Genomic DNA, 22,891 nt, shown 5'->3' with positions numbered 1-22,891 from the left:
GACGAGGCCCTGAATCAGATCTTAGGGAATTCTGGCTCCAACACCCTGAGGTTACCCTACTCCAATATGTTGATGACCTCCTGCTCCCCACAAAGGACCTACAGGGGTGTAAACAAGCTACACGAGATCTGCTCGTGGCCCTAGACCAGTTAGGATATCGGGTCTCTGTGAAAAAGGCCCAGCTTTGCTCCACTGAGGTCACATGCCTAGGGTATCGAATAAAGGAAGGAAAACAGACTCTCTCAGCTGGAAGGATCCAGGCCATCCTGTCCATACCTACGCCCAGGACAAAGAGGCAAGTGAGAGAGTTCCTTGGCACAGCAGGGTACTGCAGGCTCTGGATAGTGGGGTTCACTGAGATTGCCAAACCCCTTTATGCAGCTGCAGGAGGCCCAGGGTTCGATTTAATCTGGACCGAGATTGAGGAAGAGGGCTTCCAGATGCTCAGGCGCTCTGACCAGCGCCCCTCCCTGGCTCTGCCCGATCTAGATAAACCATTCACACTACATGTGGCAGAAACCAAAGGAGTAGCGAAAGGGGTCCTAACTCAAACTTTGGGACCCTGGAGGAGGCCAGTAGCCTATTTGTCCAAAAGGCTAGACCCAGTAGCGGCAGGGTGGCCCGGCTGCCTGAAGGCCATCGCCGCCACCGCGATCTTAGTCAAGGAGGCTTCCAAGTTGACTTTCGGACAAAACCTGCACGTAATAGCTCCCCATAATGTCGAGAGCCTGCTACACAGCCCCCCAGAGCGCTGGGTGTCCAACGCACGCATTACCCAGTACCAAGTGCAACTGCTAGACCCCCCTAGAGTGACTTTCCTGAGGACGGTGGCCCTGAACCCTGCCACTCTCCTTCCCGAGGATGGGACCAGGGGAACAGAGCCGTTGCACGATTGTGAGGAAACCCTGACAGCCCTGACTTCGCCGCGGGCAGATCTGACTGACCAGCCCCTTGCCAGCCCGGACGAAACTCTGCTCACGGGTGGCAGCAGCTTCGTTGAACAAGGTGTCCGGCATGCAGGGGCCGCAGCGGTCACCCAGAAGGAGGTGCTCTGGGCTCAGGCCCTCGGCCGGGGGACGTCAGCACAGAAGGCTGAACTTACAGCCCTCAGCCAGGCCCTGAGGGGGGAAGAAACAAGAGGGTAACATCTACACGGACGGCAGGTGTGCTTTGGCCACTGTGCGCACACCTGGGGCTCTCTGTAAGGAGAGGACTTTAACCTCGGCGGGGAGAATGTAAAGAGTGGCCCGGAAACCCGAAGCCTCTGGTCAGCCACGTGGGGCCCCACGGAAGTGGCTGCAATGCACTGCAGAGGACTCCAGGAAGACGGCTCCCCCACCGCGAGGGGTGACCGGTGCGCGGACCAGACGGCCCGGGAGGCGGCAAAAAGACCAGTGGGGCCTCTAGAAATTTTGGTGACCATGCCGGCACGAACTTTGGAGTCAGGCCCCACGTATTCCCCGGAAGAGCAGAAAGTAGCCACCCAGCTTGACGCGAGGAGGAACGAAGATGGTAGAGCGCCTAGGGAGAGAATACCACACCCCGGGACTGCACAAGGTGGCCAAGGACATCGCCAGGCGCTGCCGGGCTTGTGCGCGAGTAAACCCCGGGCCCCCAGTGTCCGCCCCTCCTGGGATCCGGTTTCGGGGCACCGAACCGGGAGAACACTAGGAAGTAGATTTCACCGAGATCCCCAGAGGGATAGGGGGCTACCGTTACCTCCTAGGATTTGTGGACACCTTCTCGGGCTGGCCAGAAGCATATCCGACCAAAACTGAAATGGCACAAATAGTAACAAGGAAACTCCTCTCTGAAATTCTCCCCGGTTCGGCCTCCCGTTGTACACGGGGTCCGACAATGGCCCGGCGTTCATCGCCAAGATTACCCGACTGTTAGCAAAGGCTCTTGGGATTAAGTGGAAATTACATTGTGTTTACAGACCACAAAGCTCAGGGCAGGTAGAAAGGATGAATCGGACTCTAAAGGAAACACTGGCTAAGCTAAAGTTAGAGACTGGGGAAAACTGGGTGAGTCTCCTCCCCTTCGCCCTCCTCAGGGCTCGGTGTACCCCAGATGTTAAGGGGCTAACTCCTTTTGAGATTATGTTCGGCCGGCCGCCCCCACTCCTTTCCCAGTTGAGGGAAGAGGAAATGGCAAAGTCCTCTAACCATCTCCCCAGACCCCTGCAGGCGCCCAGACTAGCTCCGCCGCCCCGAGGCGCATCGTGCGAGGCAGACACCAAGAGGGCCACCCTGCAGACACAGGCCCCGAATCCGCCTGCTCCCTGGAGACCTGGGCTGGGGAACCCTCTACACCAAGGCTGAGGAATCGCACAGCGGCCCCCGGCGCCGGAGGGGATGCGGCACCAAGGACTCCAGAGGACATCTCACCGCCGCCCCTGGAGCTCCCACACCGTGGACTCAGGAGGACTCTGGAGGCCGTTTATGTTTTTGAATAAGACTTCCCCAAATATAACCCAGGATTGTTGGTTATGCCTAAACCCGAACCTCCCCACTATATTGGCATTAGGGCTAATATCTCCATAGGACAGGAGAGCTCACAAATTCGTAACTACTCTGTAACAAGCACTCCACCCCCAGGGTTGTGTACCTGGGGACATAAGCCTCAACTTACCTTAGATAACGCCAAGGAGCAGGGGCTTGTATATACCCAGAGAATTTCCCCCTTCATTCTTCGCCCTGTGCCCAGTCCTGTGCCCAGGCTATTATCTTCCCTGTTAACTATACTGATGGTGGCAGGACCCCTGTTTACCTAGTTGCCCCAGAAGGTACTTGGTGGGCATGTAGTAACGGTTTGACCTCCTGCGTTTTCCCTCCTGCCCTACAGTCTATATGCCATCCTGGCATATGCATCCTAACCCATATTTTACCTCAAGTGTATTATTACCCTGGAGAGGGAGGGCTCTGTCTCGCGCTGGGTGAGACCTGCTGTTTCTACACCAGTCACTCTGGTGTCACAGAGGAGAGTTTAAGCCAGCTAAGGAAGCGACTCCTGGATCAGGAGGAAAGGCGTAGGGACGGAGAGAACTGGTTTGAGAACTTGTTCACCTGGTCCCCGTGGTTAACTACTCTCCTTTCGGCAGTCGCTGGTCCATTAGTACTCCTTATATTATTCTTGATTTTTGGGCCATGCTTCACTAGATGCCTACTCGATTTTGTGTAGGAAAGGATTCAGGCAGGAAAACTCATGGTTCTCCATGCCCAGTACCAGCGCATTATAGGTTCAGAAGAAGAGGAATCAAGGATTTGATCCCCCGAAAAGACCAGTGGGGACTGTTCTGGCCACAATGGCCAGAGGAATATCCCTAAGGAACTAACAGTAAAGGTAGAGCAAGATCCCTACTGTACAGGACAAGGCCGGACAAGCCAGCCCAATAATTACCCCCCCCCCCAGTTCCCATAGAAAGAGCCAACCAGTCACACTCGGGCCAAGCATAACCCCGTCACTCACTGTAAGACATTGTGTTTAAATCGTCCCTTTTATGTTGCTAAAGGTGCCCTCTTGTTTCATGTAACAAAAGCTGACAAACTAACAAATTATCAAATTATTAGAAGCCCCTTTACCACAGTGCCTTTGTAGTTGCCTTTGTGGTTACTGAGTACAAAATGTGGAAAGAACTGAGGGTCGGGGCTGCAGTTCGGCTCTCACATGGGTGAGATCCCACAACCATAGCCGCTGGCCAGCTAATGAAGGCTCCAAAAATTCAAACACAAACTCTGGTTGTTGTCTGTGGTGGGTCACCCCAGAACAACGTTGCCTTTCCCTTCTCCCTGGCCCTCTTGTCTAGTCAGTCATGAACGATTATCAGTTCTTCATTTGTTTGTTTGCTACGTTTGTCCTTAAAAAAAAAAAAAGTCCTTTGTTTATAGGCCAACTCCAGCTACCCTATCGCAATAACTACTTTTCTTCACTCCCTTCCTTTTCCCACATTACAAACATTTATTGAGCAGCTATTGTCTACCAGGCACTGGAAAAAGTACTAGAGATACAGAGTCAATTAAGACATCAGCCCTGCCCTCCAGAAGCTTATTTTCTAGGGAAAGGCAGGGACATAAATAGGTGGTTATCTTGCGCAGCATGCAAAGAGCTGTAGAGATGTGTAGGTGGAGATTTGCGCTGGTAGATACAAACAGAAGAGAAGCATCTACATCTGACCTGGGGACCAAAAGACTGCAGAAGGAGTGACAACTGAGCTGTCATGTGGAGTGAGACCACTTTGGGGAGGGGCATTCTAAGCAGAAGGAATTACCTGTAAGGAAGTATTGAGGAGTAAAGGCTGTGAAGTGACCCGAGCAAAGGCCTGGGGTCGCCAGCTTGGAAAGCACAGGAGCAGTAGCCAGGCAAGGTCATGACTGAACTTTTTATAAACTGCCAGCCCTAAACATTATTCTTAAAATAAGAGCTGAGACTGATTAGGTGCTTACTTCAGTGCTGCAAGTGCTTTACATACATTGACATTTAATTATCATGGGTAGTCTATATTTTTTCATTTTATAGATAAAGCTGAGGCCCGAGAGTTATGTCATCCTCCCACGTTTGCACAGCTAAACCTCAGATTAAGATGTGAACCCAGACAGTCCTCCTCTAGAGCTGGGGCTCTTGGACATATGCTTTGCTTCCTTTCTGTCTGGTGAACTATGAAGTGCCATTGATGTATTTTAAGCTAAAGAGTGACATGGTTAGATTGATTTTTAGAAAGAATAATCTGGAAACAGTATAAAGGATGGATTAGAGGAGAGCCAGACTAAAGGACATGGGGGGGGGGGGGGTTGAAGTTAGCAAGTGAGAATGCACTGGTGGTAGAAATGAAGAGGAAGGAATAGGGTTAAGAGATAATAAGAGGTCGATTTGAGCCCTGGCCAATGTGGCTCAGTTGGTTGGCAGCATTTTGCACAGCTGGTTGAATTCCTGGTTAGGGCACGTGCCCAGGTTACAAGCTCAATCCCAGTGTGGGCCATGCAAGAAGCAGTTGATATTTTGCTCTCACATCAATGTCTCTTTCTCTTCCTCTCTTTAAAAATTAATAAAAATATCTTTTAAAAATATATAAATAAATAAAGAGATTGATTTAGACTCTTTGGTTGCCAACAGTAGAGATTAACTCAAGCTAGTTTAAGAAACGAACGGGAATTTATGTATCATTCAGGGTGTGTCACGGAACTTAAGGGCAAGTACCCATCGGGCTCAAGGAGGGACAGGCATGCCCCAGGCCCCTCTGCAGCTGTCTTCTCTGCTCCTCTGTGGTTGGCTTTATCCTTCTTTCTTGGCAGATTGACCTTCTTCTCTTCTCTGTCCAGATAGCAGAACGTTCCTGTACAATAGACTGTCCCACCACCACTGACTCTTAGATTTCAGTGCTAAAGATGTAGTCGCTCTCTTCAGAACCTGGCCTTACCTGCTTCCACATCATGATTCTAAAGCCCAAGAAGTGAGAATCTTGCCTGCTCCAGGCCAGGTGCTGGCCCGATCTAAGGGGGGGCAGAGGTCCACCACGGCAGCAGGGCTCTCCAGGACCCGCTCCTGGAGCCCAGCACCCAGATCCGCAGAAGGGGACTGCACTGGCTCTCTAGCACCCTCTGCAGCTCACTTCACAGGGAATTTATAAAATGTTTGCTGAGTAAATATGAGGAGTTGAAGATGATTTCTAGTTTCCTGTCTTTGGTGATGGTATAAGGAGTTGCTATTCACTAAACTGGGAGATTCTAGAGAAAGAGAACATTTGTAAAGGTTTTTATAAAGTTCACTGGGTTTGAAATATCTTAGCACTTTTCTTTATTTCAACCTGTCCTGGCCTTTGCCATAATGTTAGCCTTTTCCAGCATGGGCATGTTGTTTCTCCTTCCCACAGCCTGGCATTGTGTCACTCCCCACCTCACTGGTTTCCTTTTCTCTGGGCACCTGACGTTTTCATTTTCTTGTTTACGTATCAGCTGGCAAGACACAGCCTGAGAATGAGAAGGCAAGTTCAGAACAAAAGGGTTTTGAAAATGGAGAAGTCTACTGGGTAAAATTTAAAAGTCTCCTAAAAGTTGTTTCCCAGGACCCTGAGGTTAGAGAAGTTTGTGTATACGATGTAAAATTAGAGACTCTGTGGGAGATGACTATGAGGCAGAGACTGAGAAGGGAAAGAAAGCTGTGAGAAAGTAAGCTTCAAGAAAGGAAAGAACCAGAAGGGACTTAGAAAAAACTTTAATCCAAATTCAAAACATATTCCATACAAAAGAGTTCTTACAGAACAGAAATTCAGTGGATGTACCAGATATGGCAAAGCCTCCTGTTGTCAGTCTGACCTACTTGTCCACAAGTGAGTTCACTCCGGTAAGAAGCCCTGCGTGTGCTGTGAGTGTAGGAAAGTATTCAGGACCAAAAATCAACTTTCCATGCACCAGATAATCCACACAAGGGAGAAACCCTTTAACTGTACCCAGTGTAAGAAGGCCTTTAACAACAGATCAGCTCTTTGCCAACATAAAACAACCCACAGTGGGGAGAAGCCTCGCAAATGCTGTGACCGGGAAGGCCTTCCAGGCCAGAAACCGCGTCCGTCTGCACCAGATTGCGCACACTGGGGAGAAGCCTTATGAATGTAGTAGCTGTGGGAAGCCTTTCAGTTTAAGCATTCCCTTACCATCCATGGCAAAAGCCACACGGGGGAGAAACCCTGTGACTGTGAGGAGTGCGGGAGGGCCTTCAGTGGGAGCTCAGACCTCACCAATCACACAAGAATCCACAGTGGGGAGCGACCTTATGAGTGCGACGAGTGTGGGAGGGCCTTCAGCTAGAGCTCAGAGTTAAAAAACACAGAAGAATCCACTCTTGGGAGAAATACTATGGGTGCCCTCAGTGTGGGAAAGTCCTTAGCAGCCAGGTAGAGCTCCTCAGACATACAAGAATCCACACTGGAGAGAAGCCTTACAAGTGTAAGGAGTGCGGGAAAGCCTTCTGTCATAACTAAATGCAGGGCTCATGAACGAGACACACTGGGGAGAAGCCCTGTCGATGTGCGGATTGTGGGAAGACTTTCCAAGATCAGCACTGCTTTACCATCCCTCAAAGAGCCCACACTGGAGAGAAACCCTATAAACGTTCAGTGTGGTAGAGCTTCAATGGGAAGTCAAACTTGACCAGCCATCAGAGAATTCGCAGTGAGGAGAGACCTTAGCAGCGTGAGGTGTGTGGAAAGGCCTTTCATCATAGTTCTGTCCTGAGGCAGCACAGAAGAGTCCACACTGGAGAGAAGCCAAACCCAGCACTCAGTGTGGCACATCTTTCCGTCAGGGCTCGGCTCTAACTGGACGTAAGCGAGTTCATGCTGGAGAGAAACCTTGTGAATGTGAGCAGTGTGGAAAAGATTTCGGAGTGAGTCAGACCTTACTGAACATAAAAGAAAGCACAGAGCGTGGGAAGCCCACCAAGTCGGAAGTCCCTGTGTCCAGTATCCATTTCTCAGACCTTCTCATTAGTCAGGGTTTTGGCCACCAACACCTGAGAGTAATGATTCACTTTCTCATTCCTTCTCCTTCGACGGGTTCTTACTGTGTCCTGTCTGGTCCTTCCTGGTTACTGACCCCCAACTGTGACACCCCAAGGCCTCTGTCCTTGACCTTCCCCTGCAGTGCTGCTTCAGGGAGCACATTCACTGCCAAGGTTTTGTCTATCAGAAATACTAATATTAGATACTTATTAGTGCTTGCCACATGCCAGCACTCTTTTAAAGGCTTTACAGTTTTAACTCATTTACTCCATACAGCATCCCTACAGGTTGAGGAGATTGAAGCATAAAAAGATTAAGAAACCTGCTCAGGATCATTCAGCTAATAAGTTCCACACAAATGTCCAACTTCTCAGACTTACCTGGACAGTTCCCTTGTGCGTCACCACAGCTGTCACACGTAAAGCTATACCTCAGTTCAACACAGAACATTTTCATTGATAAACATTGATCATTTTAAACAAGTTTTTGTTGTGTTTGAGCATAAAGCATCAATGGTATTTCTCCATGTGGGATCCATATAGGAACAGAACTGCTGAGATTCAGGGGAAAAGGTAGGGCAAGAGCAGATGTAAAAGTTACAGACAGCGCAGCCAGGCGTGGCTCAGCGGTTCAACATCCACCTAGGATCCAGGAGATCGCAGCTCGATTACTGGTCGGGGCACATGCTCAGGTTGTGGGCTCGATCCCTAGTAGGGGGCATGCAGGAGGCAGCTAATTAATGACTCTGCCGGAAGCCGTTCCGTCCTTGCTGCTTGACACAGTCCTTCGAGGAGGAGACATCTGCACAGCCAGTGGTCCACGGGACTGGGTGTTGGCATGTCCCTCTTCCATGCTTGTTCCCCGTCCTGACACTGTGTCCTTACCCGAGTCACTGCACCAGGAAAGGGCATTGCTCTAGCTGGAAACTTTTCCCTAGCAGGGGGACTGGATGGGACTGGAAAAGACAATGATTCAGTAAAAGCCCCGAGCATTGCAAAAATATCATGTGCCGCTTACAGGAATTCAGACCCTGACTGTCAGCAGAAGAGTCAGGACTTGTTGGGCCCACTACCCGGGGGCCTTCCCCCCAGGGAAGAGGCCTGGGTTGGGGCCCCCGCTGACTCGGCAGCACAGGGCCGTCCACAGGAGGCCACAGTGAGCTCCCACCAAGGAATGTACTACTGGGGGATGTTTATATTAATGGAAAACTCTGGGAATCCCCACAAGGAAAAAAGAAGCCTAGGACTAAGGTTGTTTCAGACTCCAATGCCTTTACCTTCACAGGATATTACAGTGAGGACGGATACGGCACAGTCATGTACAAAGGCAAACATACACGGGAACAAAACATCCCAAGCTGCTTGGAAAGGCTGGGGGACGGGGCCTCCTTGGTGCCCGTTAGAGAAGGTAAAAAAGGCTTTGCGCAGACAACTTAAAAAATACCATTGCAAACTATGCAGGCAGTTCCCCCGAGAAACAGCTGCGAGGACTGTAAGCGAAGAGACCAAGGCTAGGCGCCAGACGGGCGGGTAACCACCGCAGTTAAAAATAATCACGCGCAGATTGCATAACTTTCACTCAGTACTTGCATAACCTTTGCTTGGGAAAATCTGCCTCAGTTGTTGCCTTATAGCTTAAGGGTGAAAGTAATAGAATGGTAACTTTAGAATAGAAATAGCAAACTAGAGATTAACCTTTAGAATAGACAGTAGAAACATAGATAAGATTAAAATCAACATAGCTAAACAGTAATAAATTCTTTAGCAAAGGTCAGATAAGAAAGTGTAACCATAAAATAAGGAATTGTAAAAGGTCAAAACAGAAACCAGAATGAAGCATGATGTCATGTTGTCTAACCGGTAACAAAGTCAACTAGTATAAATGCAGTTGAAAAAAGGCAATAAAGGAGGAAGAACCTGTTTGTCCTGATGCTCTGAACGCTGTCTCCGTGTCCTTCATTCTTCGCCAACGCCGTCCACACCTTTGGGGACCCCTGGACTGCTGGGGCTGGACCCCGGCAACTCTTTCATCATTGATGTTTCTCTCTCTCTCTCTCCCTCTCCCTTCCTCTCTCTGAAATCAATAGATATATATATATATTTTAAAAATCCTCCCCTTTGATATTCAGACTTTTCATCACTTTATCTGTCTTTACCTGTCCACTGTTTGAAAAAAAAAAAAAGTTACAGATAAGTGGAAGTCAGCTGCACACTGCTTAAGGTGCAGTTTACACACAGAAGGGGCATGAAGCCTGCCCCGCTTTGGTATAAATACATCAAAACTTCTTCAAGGTGTTGATTTCTTATATATTTGCTATGTCTATTTGCATAACATGAAATGATCTTTCAAATGTATTAATTTATATCTATTCAAGCCTTTCGGTGTCTCTTAACATCCATCCTTTCTCTTTCAGATGTTAGAGGACTTTACTGCAGATGGAATTAAAATACCCACATACAGTGAGGCTATCAAAGTGAAATCATAGACCCCAGAAAAGGAGGCAAATGTTGATCAGCTAAATTAACACAATGACTGTAACTGAGAATTAAATCTAGTTTAAGTTCTCTGGCTGGTAAAGAAAGGGATGAGCAATGGGTTACCCCACATTTCTCAAAGCTATTTTACAAGTTACTGTTTGTTTTTTTAAACCAGGGGTAGGGAACTTTTTTTCTGCCAAGGCCATTTGGATATTTATAACATTATTCAAGGGCCACACAAAATTATCAACTTAAAAATTAGCTATGAAAAAAGCTCCTAGATTTATTGAATTTCAAGTCCCACCTGAAGTTACGTTGGCAGGGCCAGACCAAATGATTCTCACGCCACATATGGCCCGAGGGCCGGACATTGCCCACCCCGTTTTAAATAAAAAGTTTGAGAAATGCTGGCTAAGTGAGGCTTTTTTATTCCCTTAAAGACTTCTCAGGGATTATAATATGCTAATGTTCTTTCTGAATCTTAAACAAAGGAGCTATAAAGAGCATTACTTTCCAAAAGTAATTGATGAAAGAATCCTGTTCAGAGGAGCATCTTTATAGATTCCTGTTTCACAGAAAACACTTTGGGAAATGGTTATACATTGTCCAGTAATGAACAAGGAGACCAAGGGAGGCAGCTTTCTAGTAATAAACGCCAAAGGGAATGACATGATTTATTTTTTTAAATATGTTTTTATTGATTTCAGAGAGAGGAAGGGAGGGGGAGGCAAAGAAACATCAATGAGAGAAACATCAACAGGCTGCTTCCTGCACGCCCCCTACTGGGGATCTGGCAACCCAGGCATGTGCCCTGGGGGGAACTGAACTGGTGACCTCCTGGTGCTTGGGAAGACGCTCACCCACTGGGCCACGCCAGCTGGGCTACATGGTTTACCTTAAGTAAAGACAATAGGAAGCAGGTGTCCCTTTGTGCCTTCCACTTGTGTCCTAGGAACGTCTGCCTGGGGGCACCCGGGCATTGACTCTTTCGTCAGCAGCAGCGAGCTCCAAATGGCCTCGCCAGCCTCCCTGGGTGGCTGACAGCTGACCCACCGGTGGAACGCATGCACAGGATCACGCAGAGGTGCCCCCCCCGGAGTTTTGGTAACCGCTTGTGGGCTGCCCCCTTGCTATAGAAACCTCACACACAGCATACAGCTGTTGAGACTCCATAAATCAAGCACCTATAAGAAATCCTATAAGAATAGCTTCCCGAGTCCCTAGTCGGAACTCTCCCACGGGGGCGCTTGCCGGACACCCCCGAAGCCAAGGCACTGCCTCAGTCCCCTGCGTCCTGGAAACACTTTGGTAAGGACTTGCTTTACTCTTTGTCTCACTTTGCTTTACTTTCTCACTTTGCTTTACTTTGCCTGTTTCACTTAATGCTCCAATAAATAGTGTTTTGTTGCCTCAACTCTGTCTCAAGTGTGTGTGGTGAATGCTTATTCGACCCCCAAATTCTGTGGCCACATAAGACGTAGCCGCTTGTCACCACAGTTTATTACACAAAAGACAGATTAAAACATTGTTCCTTATGTTATTTCAACAGGAAATTAGAACCTATTAATTAGATGGCCATTTCCTAATATAGTTGTTTCTATGAAGGATGAAACTCGATGTGTGGCTTTGAGATGCTACAACATGACAGAATTTAGGATACGTCTGGAGAATTGGCAGTGATTTTCCAGGAGATTTTTAGTACAAAGACCCTTAATTGGTGATCAACAAATTTCCCCAGCACCCTCTCCCCATGCACACATACAATATGGTAGCTGTACTTTAATGCTTGAGGACAAAATGCCCCCTCCTGGGGAATCTGAGGTTTTGTGGATCACAGCAGCATGTATATGCTTTTGGAAAATGTGTATACATGTTGAAGATGTTTATTTCACTCGAAGTCCCAACCCATCTTGAAAACCTTACAGTGCATCACCTCATATTACTTCTTTAGTCAGTCTCTTAACAGAATCTGCAAGGTTTCAATTCCGGTTTCAGTTCTGGACAACCCTAGAGTGTTGATGTTTTGTGTTGTTCATTGTGTCACATTCTTCAGACACCAGTTGCTGGAGGGAGTGGCAAGGCTGACACTCTGTTGTAAAACCTGAGAAGCCCTTGTATTGAGCCCGGTTATAATACTTTTACACTCCAGTCTGTCTTTAACGTGATGTTTGTCTTCCTAAAATGTTGCTATGATCCTGACACTTGCTTTAAAAACTTCCACTGATTCTCAATCCTGCAGTAAGAAACCTCAAATTACTAGCGTGAAGTCCAGAAATCTTTTGATATTTCCTGAATATTTGACATGAACATAGCTACACCCACTTCCTGCCAGGACCAAACTGGAAGCAAAACTAAAATTATAACCCAAGCAACCAGGCAAAGCCTAGCTGAAGAGAAGCCTGAGAAGCAGGGATCTACAGAAGAAGCCACACTGAGATGGCTGCGAAGATGCAGAAAGGCTGGCCCTGCTCCCCAGGCGGCAGCAGGTTCCACAGGGATGTCTCAGCCACAGTGGGGTCGGGGGAAGGTAGGGTGGGTTCCCTGTGAAGCTTGGGGTCTCAAGCCCAAGTCTCCCCACCCCACAGCACCAGAACATGAAAGACGCACCCGCATAACATCTGGCTGTGAAAAGCAGCAAGGTTTTGTCTATGAGGGAGAGATGGCTGGAAACGCAGGCACCCTCTTAAAGGGCCAACACACAAAGTCTCTTTCACAGCCACTCATCCTGGGCCCCAGTGGAGGGAGGGCAGAATCTGGGACAGTCTTAAGTGTGTGGCTCTAGGGAAGAGACCACAACCCCCCAACTTACCCCACCCTGACTGGCATCTCCCCCTCCCAGTGGCTTCTCCTTGCTGAGATTAGGCTTCTGGCAGAATCTGGGAAAAACTGAGTTGCATGGCTCTAGGACAGAAGAAATGTTTACCTCAAATGCTCGACCAGTGCAGAGCCTTCCCTTCACATGGCAAAACCTGGTCTGTTTAAACCTGATAAACTCTGCTGGCTTCACCCTGATGACTCCCTGAGATACTGCCCCACCACAAAGATATGCAAGTACCCGGTGGGTGGCAGCTAGACTTGTATATCCTCGGATATTTGCTGAGTGGCTTTAGACCCAGCACTGGCACCAAGATTGAATCCATATAGATCTGGAGAACACCTCCCAAACCTACCTGGTGAGTCACTGAGAACCTATTGCATGCAGCTCGAGCACCACCAGAGGCTCTTTCAGTGACTGAACCTAAAAGGCAGCCAGCAAGTGGAAGCAGACCTTGGGGTTCCTGGGGACTTTTGCTGACCTGCCCCGGGACCAGCACTGGCAAAAGTGAGCCTCAGTGGTGTAGTTCATCCTTTTGGCACACACCAAGGCCCAGCAGAGGCAGCCACAAACTGTCAATTGCTTTGTAGTTCCACACAGGTTGCCCAGGGCCAGTCACAGGCAGCATCTAACATGGACCTGCACCAGGCTCTCTCCCAAGAGGTCCCAGAATCGGCATACCCAGAGGTCAACTTCAGAAAATATCAGAGCAGGATCGAATTAGTTTTACAAGTGGCACGTCCAAAGAGAGATCTTGGCAGGCATGAGACCCTACCGAGGCAAATTCTGCTCTGAGTGGTCAGCACCTGTACAGCAGCTCATGCACTGCGGTTGGGGTTGATCCTCACAGTCAGCCTGCCTGAGGGTTGACCCCACACATGAATGGGCCAATAGCAATCAAGACTTAACTATAACAGGAGGGTCCACATAACCCACACAAGGACATTCCTGGAGCACCCAGCACAAGTGATCAAGTACACTGTGCAGGGGCTCCCAAAGGACACCTATTTCATAAGGCCACCCTACCAAGACTGAGAGTCATAGCAGATCTACCTAAAACATAGAAAAAAGCACAGCACAGCCAGTGTGGCTAAGTGGCTGAGCATTGACCTATGAACCAGGAGGGTCATGGTTTGATTCCCTATCAGGGCACATGCCTGGCTTTTGGCAGGAGGCAGCCAATCTCTCTCATCATTGATGTTTCTATCTCTCTCTACCTCTTCCTTCCTGAACTCTCTGAAATCAATAAAAAACAAAAAACTTTTTTTTTTTAAGAAAAAAGCACAAATGGCAGCAAAAATGGCGAGACAAAGAAACATGCCCCAAATAAGAATGGGAGAAGTCTCCAGAAAAAGAGCTAAATGAAATGGAGCCAATTTCTTAGATGTAGAGTTAAAAATAATGGTTATAAGCATGCTCAAGGAACAAAGGGGAAGAATAGGTGAAATAATGGGAACTTAACCAAAGAGATAGTAACCATAAAAAGGACATAAAAACCATAAAAAACAAACAGTAGTTTGGATGAAGCAGAGAACTGAATCAGTGATTTAGAAGACAAGGTAAAAGAAAATATCCAATCAGAGCACCGAAAAGAAAAAAGAATTTTAAAAAGTGAAGATAGTTTAAGAGACCTTGGAGACAACATGAAGTGTAACAATATCCACATCATAGGGGTACCAAAAGGAGAAGAGAGAGAACAGGGAATCAAAAGCCTATTTAAAAAATAATGACTGAAAACTTCCCTAACCTGGTGAAGGAAAAAGACACCCAAGTCCAGAAAGCACAGGGAGTTGCAAACACGATGAGCCAAAAAAGGCCCACACCAAAATACATCCTAGTTAAAATGGCAAAGGTAAAAGTAGAGAGAATTTTAAAGGCAGCAAGAGAAAGACAGTTACCTACAAGGGAGCTCCCATTAGACTGTCAGCTAAATTCTCAACAGAAACACTTCAGGCCAGAAGGGTTTGGCATGAAATATTCAAAGTGATGAAAAGCAAGGACCTACAACCAAGACTACTTTACCCAGCAAAGCTATTATTTAAAGTTGAAGGTGAAATAAAAAGCTTTCCAGAAAAGAAAAAGCTAAATGAGTTTGTTACCACCACACCAATAGTGCAAGAAATGTTAAAGTGTTTTTTTATTTAACCCTCACCCAAGGATATTTTTTCCACTGCTTTTCAGAGAGAGTGGAGGGGAGAGAGAGACATTGAGGTGAGAGAGACACACTGGTAGGGGACTGACTCAACCCGGGACCCTTCAGTCTGAGGGCCAACACTCTAACCACTGAACCAAACCAGCTAGGGCCAAAGGGTCCTTTAGAAGGAGGAGGAGGAGGGGAAGAAGATGAAGAAAAATAAGATCATCGTTATAAAGAATAAAATGGCAATAAATAAATACCTATCAATAATCACTTTAAATATAAATGGCTTAAGTACTCCAACCAAAAAGCATGGGGTAGCTGAATGGATAAAAAAACAAAATCCGTATTTATGGTGTCTACAAGAGACCCACATAAGAATGAAAGATACACACAGACTGAAAGTAAAGGGATGGAAAAAGATAGTTCATGCAAATGAAAATTTTAAAAAGTTGGAGTAGCAATACTTATATCTGACAAAATAGACTTTAAATCAAAGGCAATGGTAAGATACAAAGGGCTCTACATAATGATAAAGGGAGCAATGCAACAAGAGGATATCGCCCTCATAAACACTTATGCACTCAACATAGGAGCACCTAAATATGTAAAGCAAACACTGATGAACATAATGGGAGAGACCGACAGTAACACAGTTATAGTAGATTTGAACACCCCACAGGCATCAATGAATAGATATTCCAGACAGAAAGTCAACAAGGAAACGGCAGGCTTAAATGATACACTAGACCAGAAGGATTTAATTGATATCTTCAGAATATTTCACCCTAAAGCAGCAGAATACACATTATTTTCAAGTGCACATAAAATACTTTCTAGGATAGACCACATGTTAGGACATAAAACAAGCCTCAATACATTTAAGAAGATTGAAATCATATCAAACATCTTCTCTGACCATAATCATATGAAACTAGACATAGATCACAAGAAAAAAACTGAAAAAGACATGGAGGCCAAATAACATGGATGAGTTAGCAATGAGATCAAGGAAACAACCAGAAGATACCTTGAAACAAAGGAAAGTGTGAACACAGCCCCCCAAAATGACGGGACACAGCAACAGCCATCCTGAGAGGGAGACTCAGGGGTAATAGACTGACTTAGCACTTTTGTGCATTGTTTCATTTATTACTCATAGCAATTGTACGCAGTAAATATGTTTGTCCCTACTTACAGATGAGGAATCGGGGCGTGGGGGTTAGGGGGGGCGCCTGTGCCCTGCTCGTTCCTCATCTCCCATAAGAACGAGTGCAGCGCGTGTGACGCAAACCAACGCTGGCCCTTAATGGTCACCATTAATGTACTGGCCCGACTGCTGTCCTTTTTTTTAGGCACCCATTCACATTCTTCCTTCTTCCTCTTATCTTCATATGGATTTTGGTTTTGTCATATTTTTGCGATTTGCTCTCTGAGTGAACAGAACCTATTGTGCTAAAATGCAGATGAGGAATTTTTCTCCAAGGAAAATGAGTAATAGCTCATAACAGAGGAAGGAAAAAGCCACAGAGCTTTCAAAGAAGAGTCCCTTGTCTCGAATCCAAGTAGCTTTATGTGGAAAGTTTAAAGAAGAAACCAAGAAACAGAAACCACTGAACACACTGAGGGGTCCCACCCAGACTACTTCGTAAAAACAGCCCGGCCAGCGTGGCTCAGCGGCTGAGCATCGACCTAGGATCCAGGAGATGGCGGTTCGACTCCAGGTCAGGGCACATATTTGGGTTTCGGGTTCTATCCCCAGTAGGGGTTGTGCAGGAGGCAGCTGATCAATGACTCATCACTGATGTTTCTATCTCTCTCTCCCTCTCCCTTCCTCTCTTTGAAATCAATAAAAATATGTTAAACAGCAACAGAGATGTAAAAAGACATGAAGCAAAGGATTCTTGCTACATATAGAGACAAACTATGACATCATGAAAAGAGGACAGTGTTCAGGAAGTGACTGCCGTCAGGCCTAGACACCTGATTTCCTGTGAAACATTAAGAAGACAAGGAATAGCCTCATACATATGGGAATATGACAAACTATACTACTTTTATGCTTACATCTAAACAAATTTTTTAGACAAATTGATCTTACGTACATGTCAAAGTTTATTAACTCAAGGAGAGTACTGGCAAGATAGCAGAGGGAGTGTCCCAGCTCAAAGAGGTTTTGGACTATAAATTTATACATGGGGGATTGGGGGGGGCAGAGAATGTGCAGTTAATTAGAGAAAGTTCTGCTTCATTTAACATGATCATAAAAATATCAGATCCCTAAGATCAGGGTCAGCACGGTCTTTGTTTGGAAGCTTGAGGAGAGGTCATATGTGAAATGTTAAAGTCAGTGATGTGTGAGCAGACTAAATAGCCATCTCAGACGGAGAATAAAGAAAAATTGAATTTATTTAAGGAAAAGGGGCTGGAGGATGGGAATATCCAAAGGGAAGGCTACACAGCACTGAGCCAACAGGTACTGGGTCCACGACGGCAGCAAACTATACTTAGGACAGTGAGACAAGGAAGGTGCGCGGAAGAGGCAGCAGGAGAGCCCAGGCGGGCGGCTCTGGCCACTGAGACGTCAGAGAGAGAGGGGCCTTGGGGCAGGTTCAGGGGTGAGCCCGGGACAAGCCGCCTCCCATTGCTCCCCTGGTTGCAAGTCTTGTGGGGCCCTCTGGGAGGGATGGAGATGGCACTGGCATGCTCTCCGGGTGGGGATCTAGAGCTGGGTCCTTTGTCCAGAGCACATTAATCTCTCTCTTGCTGGTGGGAATCTTGGGGGAGGGCTCAGAGGAAGGTCTCAATAGAATATTCATCAGCTTTCCAGGGGTGTCTTTCAGGGTTGTGGTCTCCAGTGATTGGTTGGTGCCAGGGGGTCATTAGTCAATGTATCTGGTCCTGAGGCAGCCATGGCTCCAATTTGGTTTTGCTGCTTTTCTGGGCTTAGAGCTGAAATACAACTGAGGCCTAGATGTTATCTTTAGGGAGGAGATGCTCAGGGGGTCTGAACCGTGTGACCAGCCATATGCTGGGAGAGAATAGGTTCCCCTGGGGACAAGGTTTTTGTTCTCCCAGTTTTGCCCTTTGCTAGGCATTCAAGTCTTCCTGCCCTGGTGAGTCTCTGCACCTGGGTTTCTGTACCTGGACCGTCTAACAATATGTGCATTGAACTTTTATAAGAAATGAGAAGGCATTAAATAATATATCTGTGGTTGCTAGTGAGATAAACCAAGTAACAAAGATTTGTGTGCGGATACTGCCAGAAGCCAATTAGCACAGAGGCGCCAAACGTTGTCAAAAGTCGAGAGAATACCAGGTCTGCTTTTTCTCAAGTAGCCCTCGCTCTGTTTCTCAGGTGCGCAACCGGGGCGCTGAGAGCTGGTTCGCCAGCTTCTCGGTTTGCTGCAGCAGTTTTCCTCTGCTTCTGGCCTTCTCCTGCTCCGTGTCTGGGAAAACCCCAGACGATGGCAGGTTCCTAGGGGGAGCTGTGGAGAGAGGCTTTGGCCCCGAGGCGTCCCTGTGTCTTTTCCCGGGCTATCCCCAGCGGCCGAGAAGCCGGGAGAGCCAGTGCCCTTCAAAATCCCAGCGGCTCCCGGACTCAGAACCTCGGGCATAACTGGCTCGGACAAACCTGTAAATGCCGCCCGAGTTCTCCTTTCATCTCAGTAAGTACCTTGTCAGTGTGTTACACTGATCTCAAACAACTCCCAACGTTAATCAACTGTCTCCAAAATTTCCCGCTCAGTGAATTATCTAATCAATGAGTAAAATGTTTTAAACACTTAGAACGGTGCCAGGCTAGGCGCTCATTAACAAAATTCTAAAACTTTGAAAAGCGCATCGCTTGCCATTTTGCACTTGGAATACCCAAACCGTTGCAGTTTCTACGCAAAATACGGCTCCTATGAATATTAAAAGGGAACTTGTGTGCAGCGCCAAGTTCCCTCTGCGGAGGTTCCCGCGGCTGGGAGAGGGAGTGAAAGAAAACGGGAGCGAAAGAAAAGGGGAGGAGTTCCCTGACCGGGAATCGAACCCGGGCCGCGGCGGTGAGAGCGCCGAATCCTGACCACTAGACCACCAGGGACGCTGCGGCGGCTCCGCGCTCGCCCAACAGCAGGCGCTGCGGTCCCGCAGCCCGGCCGCCCGCCCCGCCCCTCGCCCCGCCCCCTCGCCCCGCCCCGCGCCCCCCGCGGGCCCGCCCCGCCCCTCGCCCCGCCCCACGCCCCCGCGGGCCCGCCCCGCCCCTCGCCCCGCCCCGCGCCCCCCGCCCCCCGCGGGCCCGCCCCGCCCCTCGCCCCGCCCCGCGCCCCCGCGGGCCCGCCCCGCCCCTCGCCCCGCCCCGCGCCCCCCGCCCCCCGCCCCCCGCGGGCCCGCCCCGCCCCGCCCCTCGCCCCGCCCCACGCCCCACGCCGGCCCGCCCCGCCCCGCCCCGCCCCCCCCGCGCCCCCCGCGACTCCCCAGGCGGCGCGCGGCCCGGGAGCCTGGTGCGCGGCGGCCGCCCTGCTCTCTCCTCGCGCATGGGCAGAGCTGCAGGACGCGCGTGAACCTCTCCGCGGCTCCTCAGTGTTGGGCTTGGTGCTTGTTAGAAAGGCGTTTACCACCCAGTGGGTAGAAACTTAAATGCTGGGGCCCGTCTACATCCGAAGAGGGGGAGCCCGGGGCGCAGCGACCCCGCTGGGACCGCGCCTTCGCGAAGAGGCCCCGCCTTAGGTGACGGTGCAGACGCTGGATCCACCACTACAGATATGAAAATAGTCGTTGAACCGAAAGGAGGGGGCAGTGTTTTTCTCAGACTCCTAAAGGAAAACACAAGAGGACTGAGTGAGAGACCTGGGGGGGCGCCGGCCTCTCCGGACCGCGGGAGCCCGCGGGAAGGAGAAGCCTGCGCGTCCCGCCGGCCCGGACGCCGTCCACGTTCGCGCTCCGCTCCTCTGACGGTCCTGCTTCCGCGCCGCCGGGCCTCCTGCCCCTGGGGCTGTTCCCACGGCCGTGAGCCAGAGTCAAGGGCCCGAGGGCCCCGCTCGCTGGCCCTGACCTTACCCTCTGCTCCGCGCAACGCAAGGGAGGCCGCCCGCTGCGTGGACCAGGAAAAGGAAGGCGCAGGACGAGGGGTGCGACGCCTTTTCTTCCCGACCCCCTGCCCCGCGTGGGTCTCCCGCACAGTTCTGAAGGCTGGAGAGCCCGGGACAGAGGGCTGGAGAGGGGCCCCCGGGTGGAGGGGAGGGGAAGCTGAGCCGGCGGAGAGGGGAGGGCCAAGGATGTGCCCTTACCCTTTCCCCTGCCTCCTGATTTGCTAGTTTTTACATATCCCAACCTCTTCTTTCCACTAAGGAAAAGTTTTCCCTCATTTCCAAGGCTACTGAATACTTCTGAGCTTCGGACCCCTGTTCCCCTTCCACCGGGCCCTTGTGTCTTTCATGTCCCTGCCTTACCGCCTCTCTTGAAGCGACAGCGCGCCCGGCTCTCCCACTCTGAACAGCAACAGGAAGACCGTCCTCCTGTCCGGCCCTCATGCTTCCTCCCAGACTCTTTCCACCCATCACCAAACTTGCTGCAACAAGCGTTTGTCTCACCTCCTGCCTCCTCGGCTGCAGTCTGCCTTCCAATCCCAGGAAACCGTTATCATCAACTTCCCAACTTCCGAATGCCTTGAGGGGGGTTTTGGGCACTAAAGTCAATTTTGTGCAGGATGCAAACTATTAACAAGCCCTTCCTTCATGAGGTTGGTATAGGATAGCCAGGAGCTAGAAAAATTCCAAGGCAGGAGGAACAGGGAAACCGAGACAAGAAAATTAAACCAGGCCAAGCAGTTAGGACAGCCTACAGCCAGCCTGTAAGTAACGAGCCCTTATCTTCCCCAAACCAAGGACACCTGAGAGCAAATGGTTAAAAGCGCCCCTTCAGCAGGGAATGCAAGAAAGGTGGGAGGAAGGGGCTAGGAGGAAAGGGAAGTTTTATTTATTCTTTTACTCCCTAAACAGAAAAGCCAGCAGTTCCAAGGCTTCGCAAGACAAAATTACCAGGTGCCTCTCATGAATTCTGGAAAGGCCACAACAAATTTAAAAAGGGACTTTGAGAATTAATCTGTACCAAGATACAAAGCAGAAGAATTTTAAAACATAGACAGAAGGGTATATAACTCCTCAAACCCGCGCCAGGCCCTCGCTTTTCCAGGTTAGCTGGGAAAGCCCATCTGCACCCTGGGCATATGAAATGGAGTGGATTCGCTTGCCTTCTTTAATCAATTTGCTTGCTTTAATTCCTTTAATAAATTGCCTTTATCACAATGCAAGCAGGATCACTCGTTTGAACTTGTTCCTGTGAGACTGACAAGAACCAAGGTGGGGACGGCCCTCTCCTACTCCCTGTCTGTGACAGTTGCCTGTGACAGAGTGGTCTTCCTTTGACCTTGGGACTGGACTCTCCCCCATTCTTCTCTGTACTCTCTGGCTGCTTCATTTCAGTCTCCCCTCTCTCCCATTTCTAAAAACGCTTTAGAAATGGCTACTTCTCAGTGCCCTGACCGCCCTCTTTTTTAAATTAAATTTTAAATATTTAGGTAATTGTAGATTCACACATGCAGTTACAAGAAATAATAACATCTCGTAAAACTGAGCCATATCACTGTTAGGTCTCAGGGTCTGGGAAGCTCTAAATGCTATTCTTCCTAAGGTTAAAATGTAGCACAATATTTTGCAAATGCAGCTGTAAACAGGGTGAGCTTGACAAGAACCCAGCCTGATAAGTGTAGCCAACTGCAAAGAAAAAGCATGTAATTAACCAAATAGTGTATATAAGCAATGGCTGAGCCTCCCTTCGGGAAGACAGAGCTTTGCCTTTTTAAAATTTTTTTCAATTACATTCAATACATTCAATTTTATTTTGTATTAGCTTCAGGTATACAACATAGTGGTTAGACAATCATATACTTCACAAAGTGGTCCCTCAGAGATTTCAAGAACCCACCTGACAACATACATAGTTATTACAATACTATTGACTAAGTTCCCTATGCGTTACTTTACACCTTGGTGACTTTTCTATCAACTTAGACTTCTTAATTCCTCCCCCCCCTTTTTTTTTACATTTTACCTTCTTTATTTTTACTTTACATATTTAACTTTATTTTTGTATTACAGGTGTAATACAAAAACTATTACAGATGTCCCCATTTCCCCCCTCCTTTGCTCATCTCTACCCAGCCCCCAAGCCCGTGACCTTTTCACACAGCCCCCCAACACCCCTCCCTTCTGACAACCATTGGTCTGATCTCTCTATCTGTGAGTCTTTTTCTATTTTGTTTGTTTATTTTGCTCTTTAAGTTCCACATATAAGTGAAATCATATGGTATTGGTCTTTTTCTGACTGACTTATTTCACTTAGCATAATATTCTCTAGGTCCATCCACATTGTTGGCAAATGGTAACTTTTCATTGTTTTTTAATGACTAATATTCCATTGTATATATGAACCACTGCTTTTTAAAAAAATTGATTTTAAAGAGAGAGGAAAGGAGAGGGATAGCAAGAGAGAAACATCAATGAGAGAGAAACATCGATTGGCTACCTCCTGCGTGCCCCACTGGGGATCTAGCTGCAGCCTGGGCATGTGCCCTGACCAGGACTCAAACTGGTGACCTCCTGGTGCACGGGAGGACACGCAGCCACTCAACAATACCGGCTAGGCTGTACCACTGCTTTTTTATCCACTCATCTATTGATGGGCATTTGGGTTGCTTCCACACCTTGGCTATTGTAAACAATGCTGCAATGAACATAGGAGTGCGTATATTCTTTTGAATTAGTGTTTTGTGTTTCTTCAGATATATTCCTAGATGTGCAATCGCTGGATCAAAAGGCAGCTCCATTTTTAATCTTTTGAGGACCCTCCACACTTTTCTGTAGTGGCTGCCCCAGTCCGCATTCCCACACCCTCGCCAGCACGTGCCATTGATTGACGTGTTG

Source organism: Miniopterus schreibersii (genome assembly GCF_964146895.1).
Source record: "Miniopterus schreibersii genome assembly, chromosome: 6".
Classification (NCBI taxonomy): domain Eukaryota; kingdom Metazoa; phylum Chordata; class Mammalia; order Chiroptera; family Miniopteridae; genus Miniopterus; species Miniopterus schreibersii.
Note: the sequence above shows the minus strand (reverse complement) of the source record.